Here is a 15,146-nt window from a genome sequence, read left to right as displayed (position 1 = left end):
AATGTTCAAGCCAGTCTCGGATATACCTACATAGTGGACTGAATGGACTGACGCCTAACATTGATAGGCGTCAGTACATTGAACCTATTGTGTAGGTATATCCGAGACTGGCTTGAACGTTCAAAGTTCATTTATTTAGATTTGTTCACTGCCAGTCTTTAAGCATAGCCCACTGACTAATAAAATGGAAATGCCTTCCCTGAATTGCCTTGTTTACAAATGATGTTGTTGATATAGAGCCAACAAAAATCTCATATTATCCACAAGAGAAATTAGGAATTTCCTAGAAGTTTTATCCATTTTCCTAGATATTAATGGCAAGACATTCAAGAATACCATATGCCCGAATGCTATATTTCGATTCAGTTTTATTGAATCCTTTTTGCTAGTAAAACATTTGCTGTTTTGAAAACTGAAAACTATTTTTTCCAAAAAAAAATCTATCAGTACGGTTTGATTCGCAAAGTGAGGAAATTAATTTGAAACGAGTAATTTGCATACAGCGGAGTTTACTTTGCCGTAAGTGAATCAAAAACTCCACTCTTTATTCGACGACTCGTTCTGAATAAAAAAATGAAAGCCTGAGGTGTTCATCGAACAAGCAAACGCAAAAGCGTCCCCGAATTTTTTTTCCAGATCCGGTTCTGCATGCATTAGTCGAATGCGGGGTTAACGAATAAACAAAAGGACTCGGGCTCGGGTAGTTGATGCAAATCCACAGAGCATAAATAAATGCGAAACGAAATATAATGAATTTTTCTTTTATTCGGATGTTGAAAGTTTTACGCTCTTCTGAAAGACAAAAGAACGAAAAGAAAGAACGTTTCGCAAAACTTGGTGACTAAAGGGCTCTCCTGGAGGATATAAGTGGTGATGAATGGATACTGAGGTCAAGAGGGCAGAATATAGGGTTGTGTGCCAGATATGGCACGTGAAATGTAGAGGGTGATACCCGAATTTCGGGTTGATAATATGATTATAAAAATATCTAACCATCAAATATGAAGTTTTCTCAGGAATTTAATTGAAAAAATCCTTTGAAAACTTCTAGAACAATTGATATTATACGTTTATTGAAATATTTAGGTCTGGCGGTACGCCAATATTTTTCAAAAAGTCTTCGGTGTGATGACTGTCATCACCCGAAGACGATTGTGAATACCAACAATCGAAACGTCGTGAACTAACTTGGCTTCAAATCTGTTAACTTTTTATTTTTATCTTTATTTTCATTTTGTATTTTTTTTATTTTTATATTTTGTTCAATTGTTTTATTTTTGCTTGTAATTCATTTCACTATTATTTCATTTCAGGATTTTTTTGCTTAATATAATTGTTATTTACAGCTATTTATTTTTAATTTATTTTTTAGTTGTTTCAGGGATTTCAAATCATTTTATATATTAAAAAATGGAAGTCCGAACTAGTGAAATTAACCTACATTTATTGATCAAAATTCAACAGGGGAATTGTATTTGAATATGCTGGATACTACTGTAAACCCTCTCATCACTGAAATCGTTGAAGCGAATCCTAATGAATTTGATATGAATATTATATTCCAACAAGATGGAGTATTACCACATTACTCCATACAAGTAAGAAACTATTTGGGTACTACTTTTCCCGGTCGTTGGACTAGCCGTCGAGGTCCTACAGAATGGCCAGCCCGGTCGCCAGATTTGACACCTCCGGACTTTTTTATGGGACTATTTGAAGCAAGGTGCACGAAACTGAACTGAGAGAATTATAAATATTTGTAGAGATATTGACGTTACTATATTCGAAAATGTTCGGCGTGAAATATCGGATACGCTGTTCATCTGTTAAGAAGTTCAAGGCAACCATTTTGAGCATTTTCTGAACTGACTTCAAGCTTATTATCTCATATTATGTAGTTAAGTGTCAATGAATTCAGGCAATTATTAAAAGTTTCGCCATTCTGTAGTAGTTGAAGGTATTGACATTATATTCTAGGGTTGTGCAGAATTTGTCAGGAGCTTCAAAAATATTGTCACAAGACCCTCCTTTCTATTTATTTTCTTCCCAGATGGCGCCTAGTCGCCATCTTGAAATTTCATTATCCCAAATTTCAACTTTTTGAGGGGGAAGGACATTAAAGAAAAGCACTATGCAATTATATATGTGTACTTTTACCTATATTACTGGAGTTTTTTCCCAACTCCAAATCGTTATTTTTACACCTCGACACGTGTTTCGATCACCAAGTGATCATCTTCAAGAGGAAGATAAAACTAACAACTACTCAAAACTAAAGCTACTTATACTAATCAGGTACATCATACAGGTAGGTAATCAGTAATACCACCCATACAAGTTTACCACCCTAAATTAATTTTACAATTGGCCTTTCTATTATTTTACAATACGTCCTTGTGTATGTTTAAATGTTACAGCTATATATAGAACAATTTTCAGCTATATAAAATTAGTTTCACAATATTTCCTATCTAAATATATTTACAATGTGTCTTTTTATAGTAATCAGTAAACCCAACAATATTATTTCAACAAGTTATATAGTATGCTATTTGGTATTGGTCCGTTATCGTTATTCATAATATTATTATGTTTACTTATTTCTACACTCTCATAGGCATCTAGTTGCCTGTTGTTGTTAACTTGTCTAACTAATCTTAAAGAACTGAAGTCTATGGAATGGTTTCGTTGCAAAATATGATGGGCGACTGCTGATTTTTCAGGTCTTCCATATTTTAAGTGTGCTATGTGTTCCTTATATCTCACTTTAATATATCTTTTTGTCTGTCCATAATATTTTGCATCGCAGTCCCTACATTCAATTTCGTAAATTCCAGACTTTTCCGAATTCTCGACTTTGTCTTTTGGACTTTCCAAAAGGCTCTGCAGTGTATAACTTGTTTTAAAAACCACCTCCATACCTAGTTCCTTGAAAATCTTTCCAAAGTTCTTCGTATATTGGTGGTATGGAACTGAGATGTATTTATCTTGGTTTTTGTCCTTTCTGAAAGTCGAGATTTGGTTCATTCTTAACCTAAACTTCTTTTTCCTAATTATGTCATCTACAATACCCCTCGGGAAACCATTAATTGCTGCTATTTCCTGTATTGTACGTTTTTCTTTTGTGAACCTATCATGTGTTAGAGGGAAAGTCAAAAGACGATGCACCAAAAAATTCAACCCAGCACGTTTTTATATAGCTGAAAATTGTTCTATATATAGCTGTAACATTTAAACATACACAAGGACATATTGTAAAATAATAGAAAGGCCAATTGTAAAATTAATTTAGGGTGGTACACTTGTATGGGTGGTATTACTGATTACCTACCTGTATGATGTACCTGATTAGTATAAGTAGCTTTAGTTTTGAGTAGTTGTTAATTTTATCTTCCTCTTGAAGATGATCACTTGGTGATCGAAACACGTGTCGAGGTGTAAAAATAACGATTTGGTGTTGGGAAAAAACTCCAGTAATATTCATCACTACACCAAAGGTTCCAAACAGTACATCACAAGTACTTTTACCTAGATGTGATTATTTATATGTACTGTTTTCATGTAATAATGTAATTGTTCATTTATCAGGATGTTCTCTAGGGATGTTCTTCTTTTGGATAATGAATCCATACTCCCTCTATCTCTCTCTAATCTCTCACACACCAATGCGGTCAATCAATCCTCCTACACCTTTCGCAAGCTCCAAAAGTGAGAGTAACATCCACAAACACCGTAAGTGAGAGTAACTTCCCAAAACCTCACGGGTAAAAGTAAAAATAAGGAGCGATTAGCATCCCGCACCACTAGATTCTCCCCTGTATCATGTTTCTAGACGGTTGCTCTAGGAATTATCTCAAAACGCCAGCGAACAAGATATCCCGAGGGATTACAAGGTATTTTGGTAACTAGATTACGTGCATTAAAGTTTATAATAGCGCTCCAGACAACCGGGAATGCCATATAAGGAAATTACAATTCGCAACGTAAATCACGAGATGAGCCGGAATGAGATCTGAGGTTCGGTTTATGTCGTTCTCGGTCCCTTCAAGGAGACGCATACGCACCCCTGGATGTGAGTAATTAATGAACGGTACATTGTAATTATAAGGATGTACAATAGATGGGAGGTATAGTCGTTGTAGTCTAGTTCACAAAAGCCATTTCGTAGAAAACTGGTTCTCCAACACAAAAAATTGCTATTTAGGACCGACAAAAAGTTTGAACTAGCAAAAAATTATAGACTGGTTTTTCCGTATATCTAAAAAACTACTTGTCTCATTCGAAATTTTGAAAAAGATCCCACTGAAGACTACGTGAGTATAATTGTTTGATTTTCAACTTCTGTATCGAAGAATGTGCTTTTACGACCGGGGACAACTATGTGAAGAACTTAATCAATTATATAGTTCCCTAGTAGAGAGCCATTTGAGATATGGTATAACAGCATGGGGATTAGCTCTGCGTGTACACCTCAATCCGTTAGAGGTATTACAAAAGAGATTCATGAAGTTGATCATGTCTAGAAATTCACATTTCTCGTCAGATCTCCTGCATAAAGAGTGTGGAGTTATGGATATGAGACAATTATATTACTATTGTACAAACGTGAAGTATCATTTCAGCAAAACTAAAGCATCGTCACGAAACCACGACTATAACACACGATATCGCGACCAACTAACCTATCCTACTGTTAAAAAGTCAATTTCACAAAGATCATATTTTTTCATGGCAACTAAATTACCACCGTACCTCACAAAATGAAAATTTTGTATTCCAAACCAATACAGTGACATAAGTTAGTCAAATTTATTCCAAAGTTGTATCATATTGTATTGTAAATAGCATAATGTTATCCATATTGCCTAGGATTTTATCTATTTGTATATCAATACTTTATTCTTATAGAACGTGTAATATTTGTCTGAGGTTTTATCTATTTCTCTTACTTTTTGTTTGTCTAGTATTCAATGTTTTGTAGTTTCTACTCCATGAAGGCCCTACTTACTTTCATACAAATATTTATGTACTCACATATTCTTTATAACTTCTTGCGAAACAAGAGCTCTGCTCTTATCGTCAAACCACTTTGTTCACATATTTTGTTTTATTTTTGTACTCTAATCTGTATACGTTGTGAATAAAGTTATTATTATTATTATTTCATCAGTTCGGACTTCCATTGTCTAATATGTTTTGAATTGATTTTAAATCCCTGAAAAAATCAAAAAGATTAGCTGAAAAAACAATTTTATCGATCAAAAAACCGAAATTTCAATGAAATAACATACAAGCAACAACCAAAAAAACAAATACTAACAATCGAAACGTCGTGAAGTGACTTGATTTGGAATCTTTCAATTTTATATTTCTAATTTTCATTTCTTGTTGATAACTTCGTTAATTTTTCAGCTAGTGTTATAGTTGAATTTTTTTTGGTTGTTGCTTGTATGTTATTTCATTGTAGTTTCAGTTTTTTGCTCAATGGAAGTGTTTTTGCAGCTAATCTTTGTAATTTTTTTACAGATTCTTTCAGGGATTTCAAAACAATTTCAATCATATTAGACAATGGAAGTCCGAACTGATGAAATGCACAACGAAATATTGTCAACCACCGTCAAACATTTTCCGGGTTTGTTGGTCGTAGTCTGCAGGTTTTCATGCCTGACGTTTCGTCTACTACTACGGTATACATTATCGAAGGCGATTTGATAACAGTAATGATTTGGTGCTCGAATTGTTTTTCTGGTCGTTTCCATAAAGAGAATGTACCGCTTGGTCCTATCTCAAATGCGATAGATTCACCAACTTATGAGCTGGCCAACTCAATTGCAGCCATTTATAGGAAATACAGAGTCATTCAAAATATGAAGTTAGGGCCTGGAGACATACTAGTGAGCTTCATCGTGGTCTCCTCATGGGCTCAGCAAAGAAGGCTAGGCTAGTCACGAGAAAAGCTGTCGTCCCTAGTTTGAAAATGTTGTAGACTGGGTTGGGAGAATCTTAGAGAAACACGACGTGAAGTCAATATTTAGGCTTTCAGTAACTGAACAGACGAAGTCTAAGGTCAGCTCAATGTCCCAGATATTCTTGAGTAACACCCGAGGTATACCATCATCTGATTCGAACATACAGTGTACAGTAATACTCAAAATCACTATCTGAAAGTATATAGAGGGGCGAAAGAAATTGAAAAAAAAATTGGCAATAAACATCAATGAAATCTGGCTACCTTTCCTTCCAGGTACAAAAACAAGATCATGTTATTCAGAGAAACCAAGAAACGCCTTATTGATAATATAAAATCAGAGTCAGATACGAGTATTGTAGGTAATGTGGTCAAAACGATGGGAACAACAACTGGAGCACCAACTCGAGCACTGCGACCGTTACCACATTTCCGATAATGCCTACCGCAGTAGTAGACAAAACTTCAGACATGAAAACATACAGATCGTGTTGAAAAAACCCGGAAATTAGCTTTCACATAACTTCTATATTGTTTAAAAAGTCGCCGTAAATTTCAAAGGATTATTGCTAACAATGCATATATTTATTAGAACTTTTTTGATACCCAACATCAATATTGAGGAATATTTCCTTCAGAGCATTACTTACAATGTCCTTTCATGTTCCTGAAATAAAGACTGATAATACTTCATTCATTCGTTGGATAAGCTTTAGAGTGAAAACAAATCAATTTTTGAGTCATATTTTTTCAGTGTTACAAAACCTTTTTTTCTCTATTCATTAAAAAACGTTTCACAAACTTTCACAAACAAATACATTTTGAAGCATCTGCAAAAAATAATGTTTTTTATTTCACTCAATCAAATATCTCTTCATTTGTGTACAAGAATGTTACACAACGACCTGGGATGTTCCCGAACGTTCTAGAATATTTCCGACCTATATACAACATTCCTGAAGATCCTGTATGTTCTGGAATGTTGTGAGCTGTTCAAGAAACTTCTGAAATGCGAAATTGTCACACCTTGTGTTTTCAAAATGATTTCTTTTTAGATAAAAACAGGAACCTTCTCCACGGATGAGAGATATAGAGCTACTATAAAATACGATCATAACTCCCTTGATCATTCTAGAATGATCTGGAGTATTCCTGGATTTTACACAAATATCCAGACTATTTTCGAACATCATATAACATTCCAGAATATTCCTAGATGTTCTGAAACGTTGTGGGCTATTCTAGAACTCTGCACTATTTATATCTTATAAAGCACGCCTCATTCCCAAAAATGAGAACCCTCTCAAGGTAATAGCTCGTGTTGATTGAAGTCATGGCCAAAAGATGTTTTGTAAAAGTGAAATTGTCTTCTCATTGAAAAAACCACTTCCGTGATCTTCAATTCTTCAGAAAAAGTTCTGCCTGTTTGACTTATTAAATTCTAAAAAAAACAAGTCACCTTATTTACTTCAGATCGATCCGTCTCAGTTTTTTCTTTATTGTTGTTTGAGAAATCAGCCCTCATGCAGTCATTGTTTACTGTGGTGAATCTGGACATTATTACGCCTTGATCAAAGACGAAACGGACTGGTTTAAGTTTGACGATAGTCTGGCGATATCTTGAATTTATTGGAGCCTTTGAAGACACCCTTCATTTTATTCTATGAAAGAGAGGACAGTGGCAGATCAAGATCTTCATATGATGTGGTGCTGCAGGTTTTTTCGGGTGATCCTGCAGCTGGAAAAGCAAATGCGCCACTGGAATCAATCGCCCTGGAGCGTCGATTAATTTTTATTGCTGTTCTATAATTCCATAATTTGTATATTTTTTTTTATATATTGAATTGATGGATGATTTCAGAAGTTCCATAAAGTTTTCAGTTACTACTCTGATAACACCTCAACCGTTATGCTCGGTCTTACAGGATAGGATTTTGCTAAAAAGCACTCGTAAACTAGGCTATTCGCTTTGTATCGTTTTCCGCCTCTTCAAGAAGACGCACACACATAACTGTGTGTGAATAATTAATGAACGGTACATTGTAATTATGAGGGTGTTGTCTTAGCTAGTCATCTTGAAGCTATTCGTTGAAAATAATTGTACGTGGAAATGTATTCAATCTTCTTTGAGGAAATGTATTCAATCTTCTTTGAGGATGATGTATGTTCGCGATTGTGAAGAGCTGAGATGTCAGTAAAATGAGAAGACATTCTCGAAACAAACTTATTTTGATTTCTATGATACAATCAGGTCGGAAAGTTCACGTGAGAAAAATTTCTAAAAATTTCATCGACCAATAACTTCATTTTTCCAGTCCAACAGTTTTGTCCGTTCTTATGAGTCTAGTATGGAATGTACTATCTTAGTAAATACTTATGATCTACACATCTTCTTTGCATGATCTACACATCTATGTATTAAGTTGATTCTGTTAGAATTGATTGATTGATATAATGCAGAAAGTTTAGAATGCATGTACAAGATTGATTTCTGGTTCCACATTTAGAAATCATGTATATCCTTTCATACATCAGACTGGGTGGCTGAAAATGTATAAAAAACGAGAATTGAATCTGGTTAACTTCGTTTATCACCTCCAAATGGAACAACAACCTCAATAAATTCTGAAGAAGTTGACATACAAACGCCATACACATGACAGAAGTCTCAGAAATCGGAATGAATGACCTATCCCACAGCACAAACAGTTTGGGCAATCCTTCTCTGCTCAGGCCGTTACTATCTAAACTAAACTATCAATCATAACATTCATCATTCATACACCATATACGTATAGCAAATGAAAGTCATATATCTTATATTTCATTTACTGTTCTGTTCTTAATATGGTCCTTGTTCACTGCACTTCTGTAGAGTCGCTGTCTATTCTATAAGGTAAGTCCTTGTTCAGAAAGATTGCGACAGTACAGAATATGGTGAAGAATAATGACAGATGTGGATTAGAACATATGAGTAAAAGTTCAAATATAAGTATGAAGCTGGTGTATATCATGAATTGTGAAATTATTTCCATTTATACTTTAAATATTTACATTATTTTTGTGAGAACATGTGATTTTTCTTTCTGTATCACTACTCCATTTCTTCCGATAATAATATCGGAAGAAATATGAAGCAGCTTTCTTTAATATCTTCAGATGTGAACAAATTCGACGGCTTTGAAATCATTGCATCAAAAAAGTTGAAAACTAATTTCAGAATCAATTTTATTTGTATGTATCTGACTATGTATGCTTGGTTGAGTGAGAGAAAAGCACTGCCAAGTAAAATAAAGGCCATTTACTATTCATCATTATTATTATAAACGAAGACGCCCTAAGAAAATAACGAACAGAAAAAACCAAAAACGCCCTCTCACGATTCGAATTGAAAGGTGAATATTTTCTAGTAGAGATCAATTCGTTCTTTTATCACTCCATTTTCAGTCCGTGCCATGAATTTTCATTATATCATCTACAAAAAAAAACTAAGGGAAAAAATACTTACATACTAATTGCAAAAACAAAACATTATGAATTCCCACTCGACGGTAATTTACAGTCTGTTAATGTCAGCCCTGGTACCTCACTTCTTGACCTTCCCGGTATATCAACCGCCGACAGAAAAATATCGTGTCATGTCGCGAGTGGGAGTAACTCTATGAGTTTCCACGAAAAGACGTCCGCGGAGTTACAGCCAGGACTGAAGTTGTTCGGACAGGGAGATTTTGTGAAGTTGAGCGCGCACTCTAACGGGAAAAGCTCCCCAAATCGGTAGGGGCGGAAACGTACGGCACGTCACGTCGGGGCGGCTGATACCGTGAGGAAATCTTGGTGAAAGGGAATTATTTTTCCGATGGTTCATTCAGGAATGAAGTTCGATTTGGTAATGTTGTCGTAAAAACCGGGCGAGGGTGTGTGGGAAAAAAGGCTGCTCTATATTTTATTTCATTCCGTTTCAATCATGAAAAGTATATAATGTTTCAAATCAATTTGAAAGTTCTAATATTCATTAATTCATCAATATTCATTTTTATCGTTGAAATCAGTTTTCAAGTCTTATCTCTCATCTAGAAAGCAGGCAGTATACACAAATGGTAATTTATCAGATGACATGTCTATGGATAATGCAATACCTCAGGGATACATCTTGGGTCCATCTCTTTTCGTAGTCTATATAAATGATATATCCTATTACCTTTCACCCGGTACAGTAATCTGCTTTGCCGACGACACCACAATGTTTCAATCAAATTCCGATATCTCAAATTTACTTGTAGATGCCAAAGAAACGAAGACAAAGCAGAATACTAGTTTATATCCAAAAAACTGAAACTCAATCGGGTAAAAAAACTCAGAAAATAACTATATTTTTCAATACCACTTAACAATCAACGCTCAAGTTAAATTGAATTTGAATTGTCAAAATTCAGCATTGTGGTCAGACATTTTCTTCATATTTTTTGTGTGAAATATTTCATTTGGAGTTTACGCATTGAGATTACAGAAGAATAAGATTACTTTCGTCAATACTTTCAGTTAAAACATTGATTATGTCTGCCGCTCAGGTATTTAATAGATTCGGGCAAGTTGGATAAAGAGTAGCATTAGTTGAAGGAGTTTTTCACTCTGCCTTGTATAATGTGGATGGTGAACACAGGGCGGTAATTTTCTACAGATTCTCTGGCGTTGAAAAGCAAGTAATCGGAGAAGGAACACATTTTTCCATTCCGTAGGTACAGAAACCAATCATATTTGATGTTAGGTCTAGGCCTAGGAGCATTCCTGTTGTAACTGGTAGCAAAGATTTGCAAAACGTCAACATCACCCTTCGTATTCTGTTCAAACCAGTCCCAGGCGAGCTTCAAAAAATCTACACCATTCTGGAACAGGACTACGAAGAAAGGGTACTACCATCGATCACCACCGAAGTTCTCAAAGCCGTGAATTGGTATCACAAAAAGTCAGTGATTCAGTGATGTTCTGACAGAAAGAGCGGGACAGTTTGGTGTGATCCTAGACGACATTTCTTCAACACATTTAACACTTGGTAGAGAGTTTACGCAGGCTCTTGAACTGAAACAAGTTGCACAACAGGAAGCTGAAAAAGCTAGGTTCTTGGCAGAGAAGGCAGAACAGCCGCAGTTCTGTTGGCCAAAGCTTTTGGTGATGCTGGAGAGAGTCTTGTCGAATTGAGGAGAATCGAAGCAGCTGAGGATATTGCCTATCAACTGTCCAAATCAAGACAAGGTCAGAACTTGCTGCTCAACGTGCCGACTCCAGGAAACTAATGAATGAGCTTTTTATCTGTAATGGATCTACAACAGGAAGTCAAGTGTTGCTATTTTGGCTTCAGGAGTGGGATTTTGTCAGTAGAAAGTCTCGGGATATGTTGAGCTATACCTTCTCTTATTATTTTTTATAAACGTAGTTGTACTGTACTGATTTGTTAATAAATCGTTGAGAAATGAATTATAAGGTATAGGTAATTATAGATGAGTCGCTTCGCTGGAAATCACATATTGGCCATCTCTGTAAAAAAACTCTCGGCACAGTTGTTTCTACTTTGCCAGATGAAACAAGCATTGAGCCATAAAACACTTCTCATTTCGTATCATTCCCTTTTTGAAAGCTTTTATTTAACTTGAGTTGTATGTATGTTAACAAATCTTGCAAGTTTAATTTGACCCACTTTCCGGTATCTGATTGACCTGAAATTTCGCATGCTGGTCCAGAACCGACGACAATGCATGTTGATCATGAAGGTGACCTGATGCTGCAGCCAGGATCGGCTCCGTACGAGAGATCGCCTCAGCGGTAAATAGCACGAACACGAAATTTTGTATACGCATTCGTTTATGATAGACCCACCATGAAATAGATGCCACATACAGGCTTGGTTTCAATAAAAAAAATATATTCCTAGAAAAAAAATTGAATCAAACGTTTACCTTTAAATACCTACTTCCCGACTTAATAGCCTGGAACATCAAAGATGTTCCAGGCTATTAAGGTCTCTCTTTTATAGATAATTCCACAAGATGTTCAAGTTAAGAGCGATACATATCACCGTTTAAGAACTCATCCATTTGGAGAACTGTGTTTATATGGAATAAACTTCCTCAGAAAGTTTTTCCAAATGAATTCACTCCCCAGCGATGAAAAACCAACTTGAATCGCTATTTTTGCACAGGTACAGATCTCAGATCACCTCAATGATTTTCCTAAACTGCTTGTGTTTTGTCTTCGAAAAAAAACTTAAAATTAATTCTGCCATAAAACAAGAAGAAGATAGACATTTTCATCTATCAGAGTCTCGACTACAAAAAAACTCAACGGAATATTATAAAACCTCAACAAAGATCCCACTCATCACTTGACCCGCTAGCTTAGAGGTACATTTGTCTGAATCGCGTTGAAACTTTTCATTCCATTTTTCAATTATGAAAGGTAGGATAGATAGCCTTACATTAGTTAATTCAAAATTATATATGTTTCTATCATAGCCAGCTCCTAATAAAAGCTTTCATCCCGTTAAAACTAATTGTTGTTTATGTCTCACTATTTACATCCTAGAAGCTTCATCAAAAGCTTTTGAGTGGTATTCGTGAAACCACTTTGCCGAGACAAGGCACATGAACACAAGTAATAGTATATCCTTTCCATTATTGTATAATTCGACTCGGTTGGAGGAAATACGGATCTTTGCAGAAACAGAGCATATAAAGAAGTATTGATTTCATATAATTCATAATCATTCTTTGCGACATGTGATTCCACACTGATAGCCAAATCGACTTTTCTGAATCTCCTAAAAGTAGCAAAGTAGCAAAGTTTTGCTTGACAGCAGAGACAGACTAATCTTTATTGTAAATAAGGCAGTTTGTATTCAATTGGCATATTCTCCTCGGAGTCTACATAACTTCACTTTCAATTTTCTTAACGAATCAATGAGATCAACAAAGTTTTCAGGAGCAATAAATGATTTTCTTTTCACATGACGAGGCCACATAGAATTTACACCTAAGAAACTAAACCAATTGTATCACCTAATGATGGATACAATTAACACCTTTTTTTGTCGACTTTGCATGCAGCTTCACGTCAATTCAAACTGAACAAATACCTCGATTCGATAAAATATCATTGGTAACAAATTCATAGGGTAGCTATTTATCAGTAAAAAATAACATAGTTTTTTGGGCGCTATATTGGGGTCGAAAAAATAAAAACTGTCAAAGTTCCGATTTGGAAGTCAAGAAATCCAGGTTTCCAGGGAAGGAACACTTCTTTGCTGAAGGCGATTTTTGTTTTCTTTGGAATTAATTCAAAATATTGAATAAAATCGCCGGTTCATTCGCCAAAATAGTAAATGAAGAATCACCTGTTCCTCCGCCAGAATATTAAATGGCAGTTCATCCGCCAAAATATTGAACGGCGGTTCTTTCGCCAGAATATTACATGCAGAATCGCCAGTTCCTTCGCCAAAATAGCAAATGGCGGGTCATCCGCCAAAATATCAAACGATGGTTCGTTCACCAGAATATTAAATGAAGAATGACCTGTTCGTCCGCCAGAATCTTAAATATTAGTTCATTCGCCAAAATATTGCATGGTGGTTCATTCGCCAGAATATCAACTGAGGAATCACCGGTTCATTCGCCATAAGTACCGGTTCGTTCTCCAAAATATATAATTTGATTTTTGCTGTTGTATATGAATTAGATTTTTTTATTCAAGCAAAACCGCATCAACCTCAAAGGGTGTTCAGTAGTTTTCATGCTTCATGGTAGTAGGATTAAAAACATACGATACATTTCACTGTCAGCGGTGAATTGCTAAGTGCATGATTCAGGAATTTGCTTTTTGAATGAATGCTCCTGTGTAATTCTACCGTGACCGATCCTCAAACGAGTTACAGTGGCTTGATCTCTCCTGCTCAAGTTTGTTTAGTTCTATTTGGTCAATTTGAGACTTATTTTGAACAATTTATCCATAGTTTGTCACTTTTTTGTCCAAACCTGCGATATTTCCATTCTAATCGTGCAGTATAGATCTTCATAATTTATTTTAGATACATTTATTGCTTCCTAGTTTTCAAAGGAGTAACGGCAGAGAAATTTGCCTTTTCGTTTCAGAGAATACAATATGGAAAGGAACCCATACTATTTCCACCGACCGAATTGATGCAGTTCTTGTTCAACTTTGATTTGAAGGGAAAGCAGATGCGTTGGATAAAGCTGGCGTATCCCCTTGACATGTAGAATGTAAGTTGTAGCATTGACTATGTTCATTAATGACTTCAACAGCTACTACGTCGTCTACTGTTTTCGACGCATATTATATATATTTGAACTTAGCATACTTAAGGGTATTTTTTCTAAATTCCGCTTGTATAACTTTTCTTAAGGTTTCATTTTTTGGAAGACTCAAGACTTCAGTGCTTCAACTATATTATATCAAAAAATTTCTGTTTTGAGGTCGTGTGTTTTCGTAGCTCCATATATTGATCGATAAAAAATTTTATACTCCACACTGATTTGGTTTTTTTCCAAATTTTTATTTCATTTCCTCTTTTCAGCTCATAACTTAGTGATGTCGTAAAGCGACTTTTGGCAAATTTTTTTCTACGAATTCAAATTGAGTCAGGGCGTTGCCGAAACAGATCAAAGAATCAACCAGGCATTTGGCAATGATAGTCATCGATAGCTATCGATATATTTCGCTTTAGTGGTCTTGTAAACTGTTCAGTGAAAATTTCACAATGAAATATCACCTGACGACTTTTTGTTACTGTTGAAAAATGACTAGTTTATGAAAACGTTGAAAACGATAATGTGAGGTAAAGAATTCATTAGCAAAACTCCATATAACAATTTGGTGAAAGAACCGGTGATTAGCATTTAAATTCTTGGCGAAAAATATGGAAATTTGTTTTCAATACATGCAATATTTTTTATATTGAACTAGCGACCCGCCACGGCTTCGCAGTGGTAATATATATGCCTCCATCTTTTCTCTAATTCGAAATAGCTTTTCTGAAACGAGTGTTTTTCATTTTCATAATTGAATTAATCCCTCCGCTCTCGCCACACTATCAAATGTCCGTCACCAGTTCTTTCGCCAAATTATTGTGTCGAATTTCTGTCGTTACATGAAAAACTTATTTCAAAACACT

At 35.3% G+C, this 15,146-nt stretch overlaps 1 protein-coding gene and 1 pseudogene across 2 annotated transcripts in view; one reads left to right on the top strand and one right to left on the bottom strand.

Moving 5' to 3' along the window:
• LOC111503549 (uncharacterized) overlaps window positions 1-9,659 on the bottom strand; it is a 72,138-nt gene extending 62,479 nt beyond the window's left edge. For both annotated transcript variants that reach the window (XM_074181545.1, XM_074181544.1), the window contains exon 1: window positions 9,477-9,659. The gene's annotated coding sequence lies outside the window, so the exon portion shown is untranslated. The remainder of the gene's footprint in view (window positions 1-9,476) is intronic.
• An 862-nt stretch (window positions 9,660-10,521) lies between these two features.
• On the top strand, window positions 10,522-11,342 carry LOC111503547 (prohibitin 1-like; annotated as a pseudogene).
• Window positions 11,343-15,146: the final 3,804 nt, after the last annotated feature.

This window comes from Leptinotarsa decemlineata, unplaced genomic scaffold, assembly GCF_025532065.1.
Source record: "Leptinotarsa decemlineata unplaced genomic scaffold, Ldec_3_MD MMD2_tig00026314_RagTag_RagTag, whole genome shotgun sequence".
NCBI lineage: Eukaryota > Metazoa > Arthropoda > Insecta > Coleoptera > Chrysomelidae > Leptinotarsa > Leptinotarsa decemlineata.
Note: the sequence above shows the minus strand (reverse complement) of the source record. Positions and strands in the feature narration are given on the sequence as shown.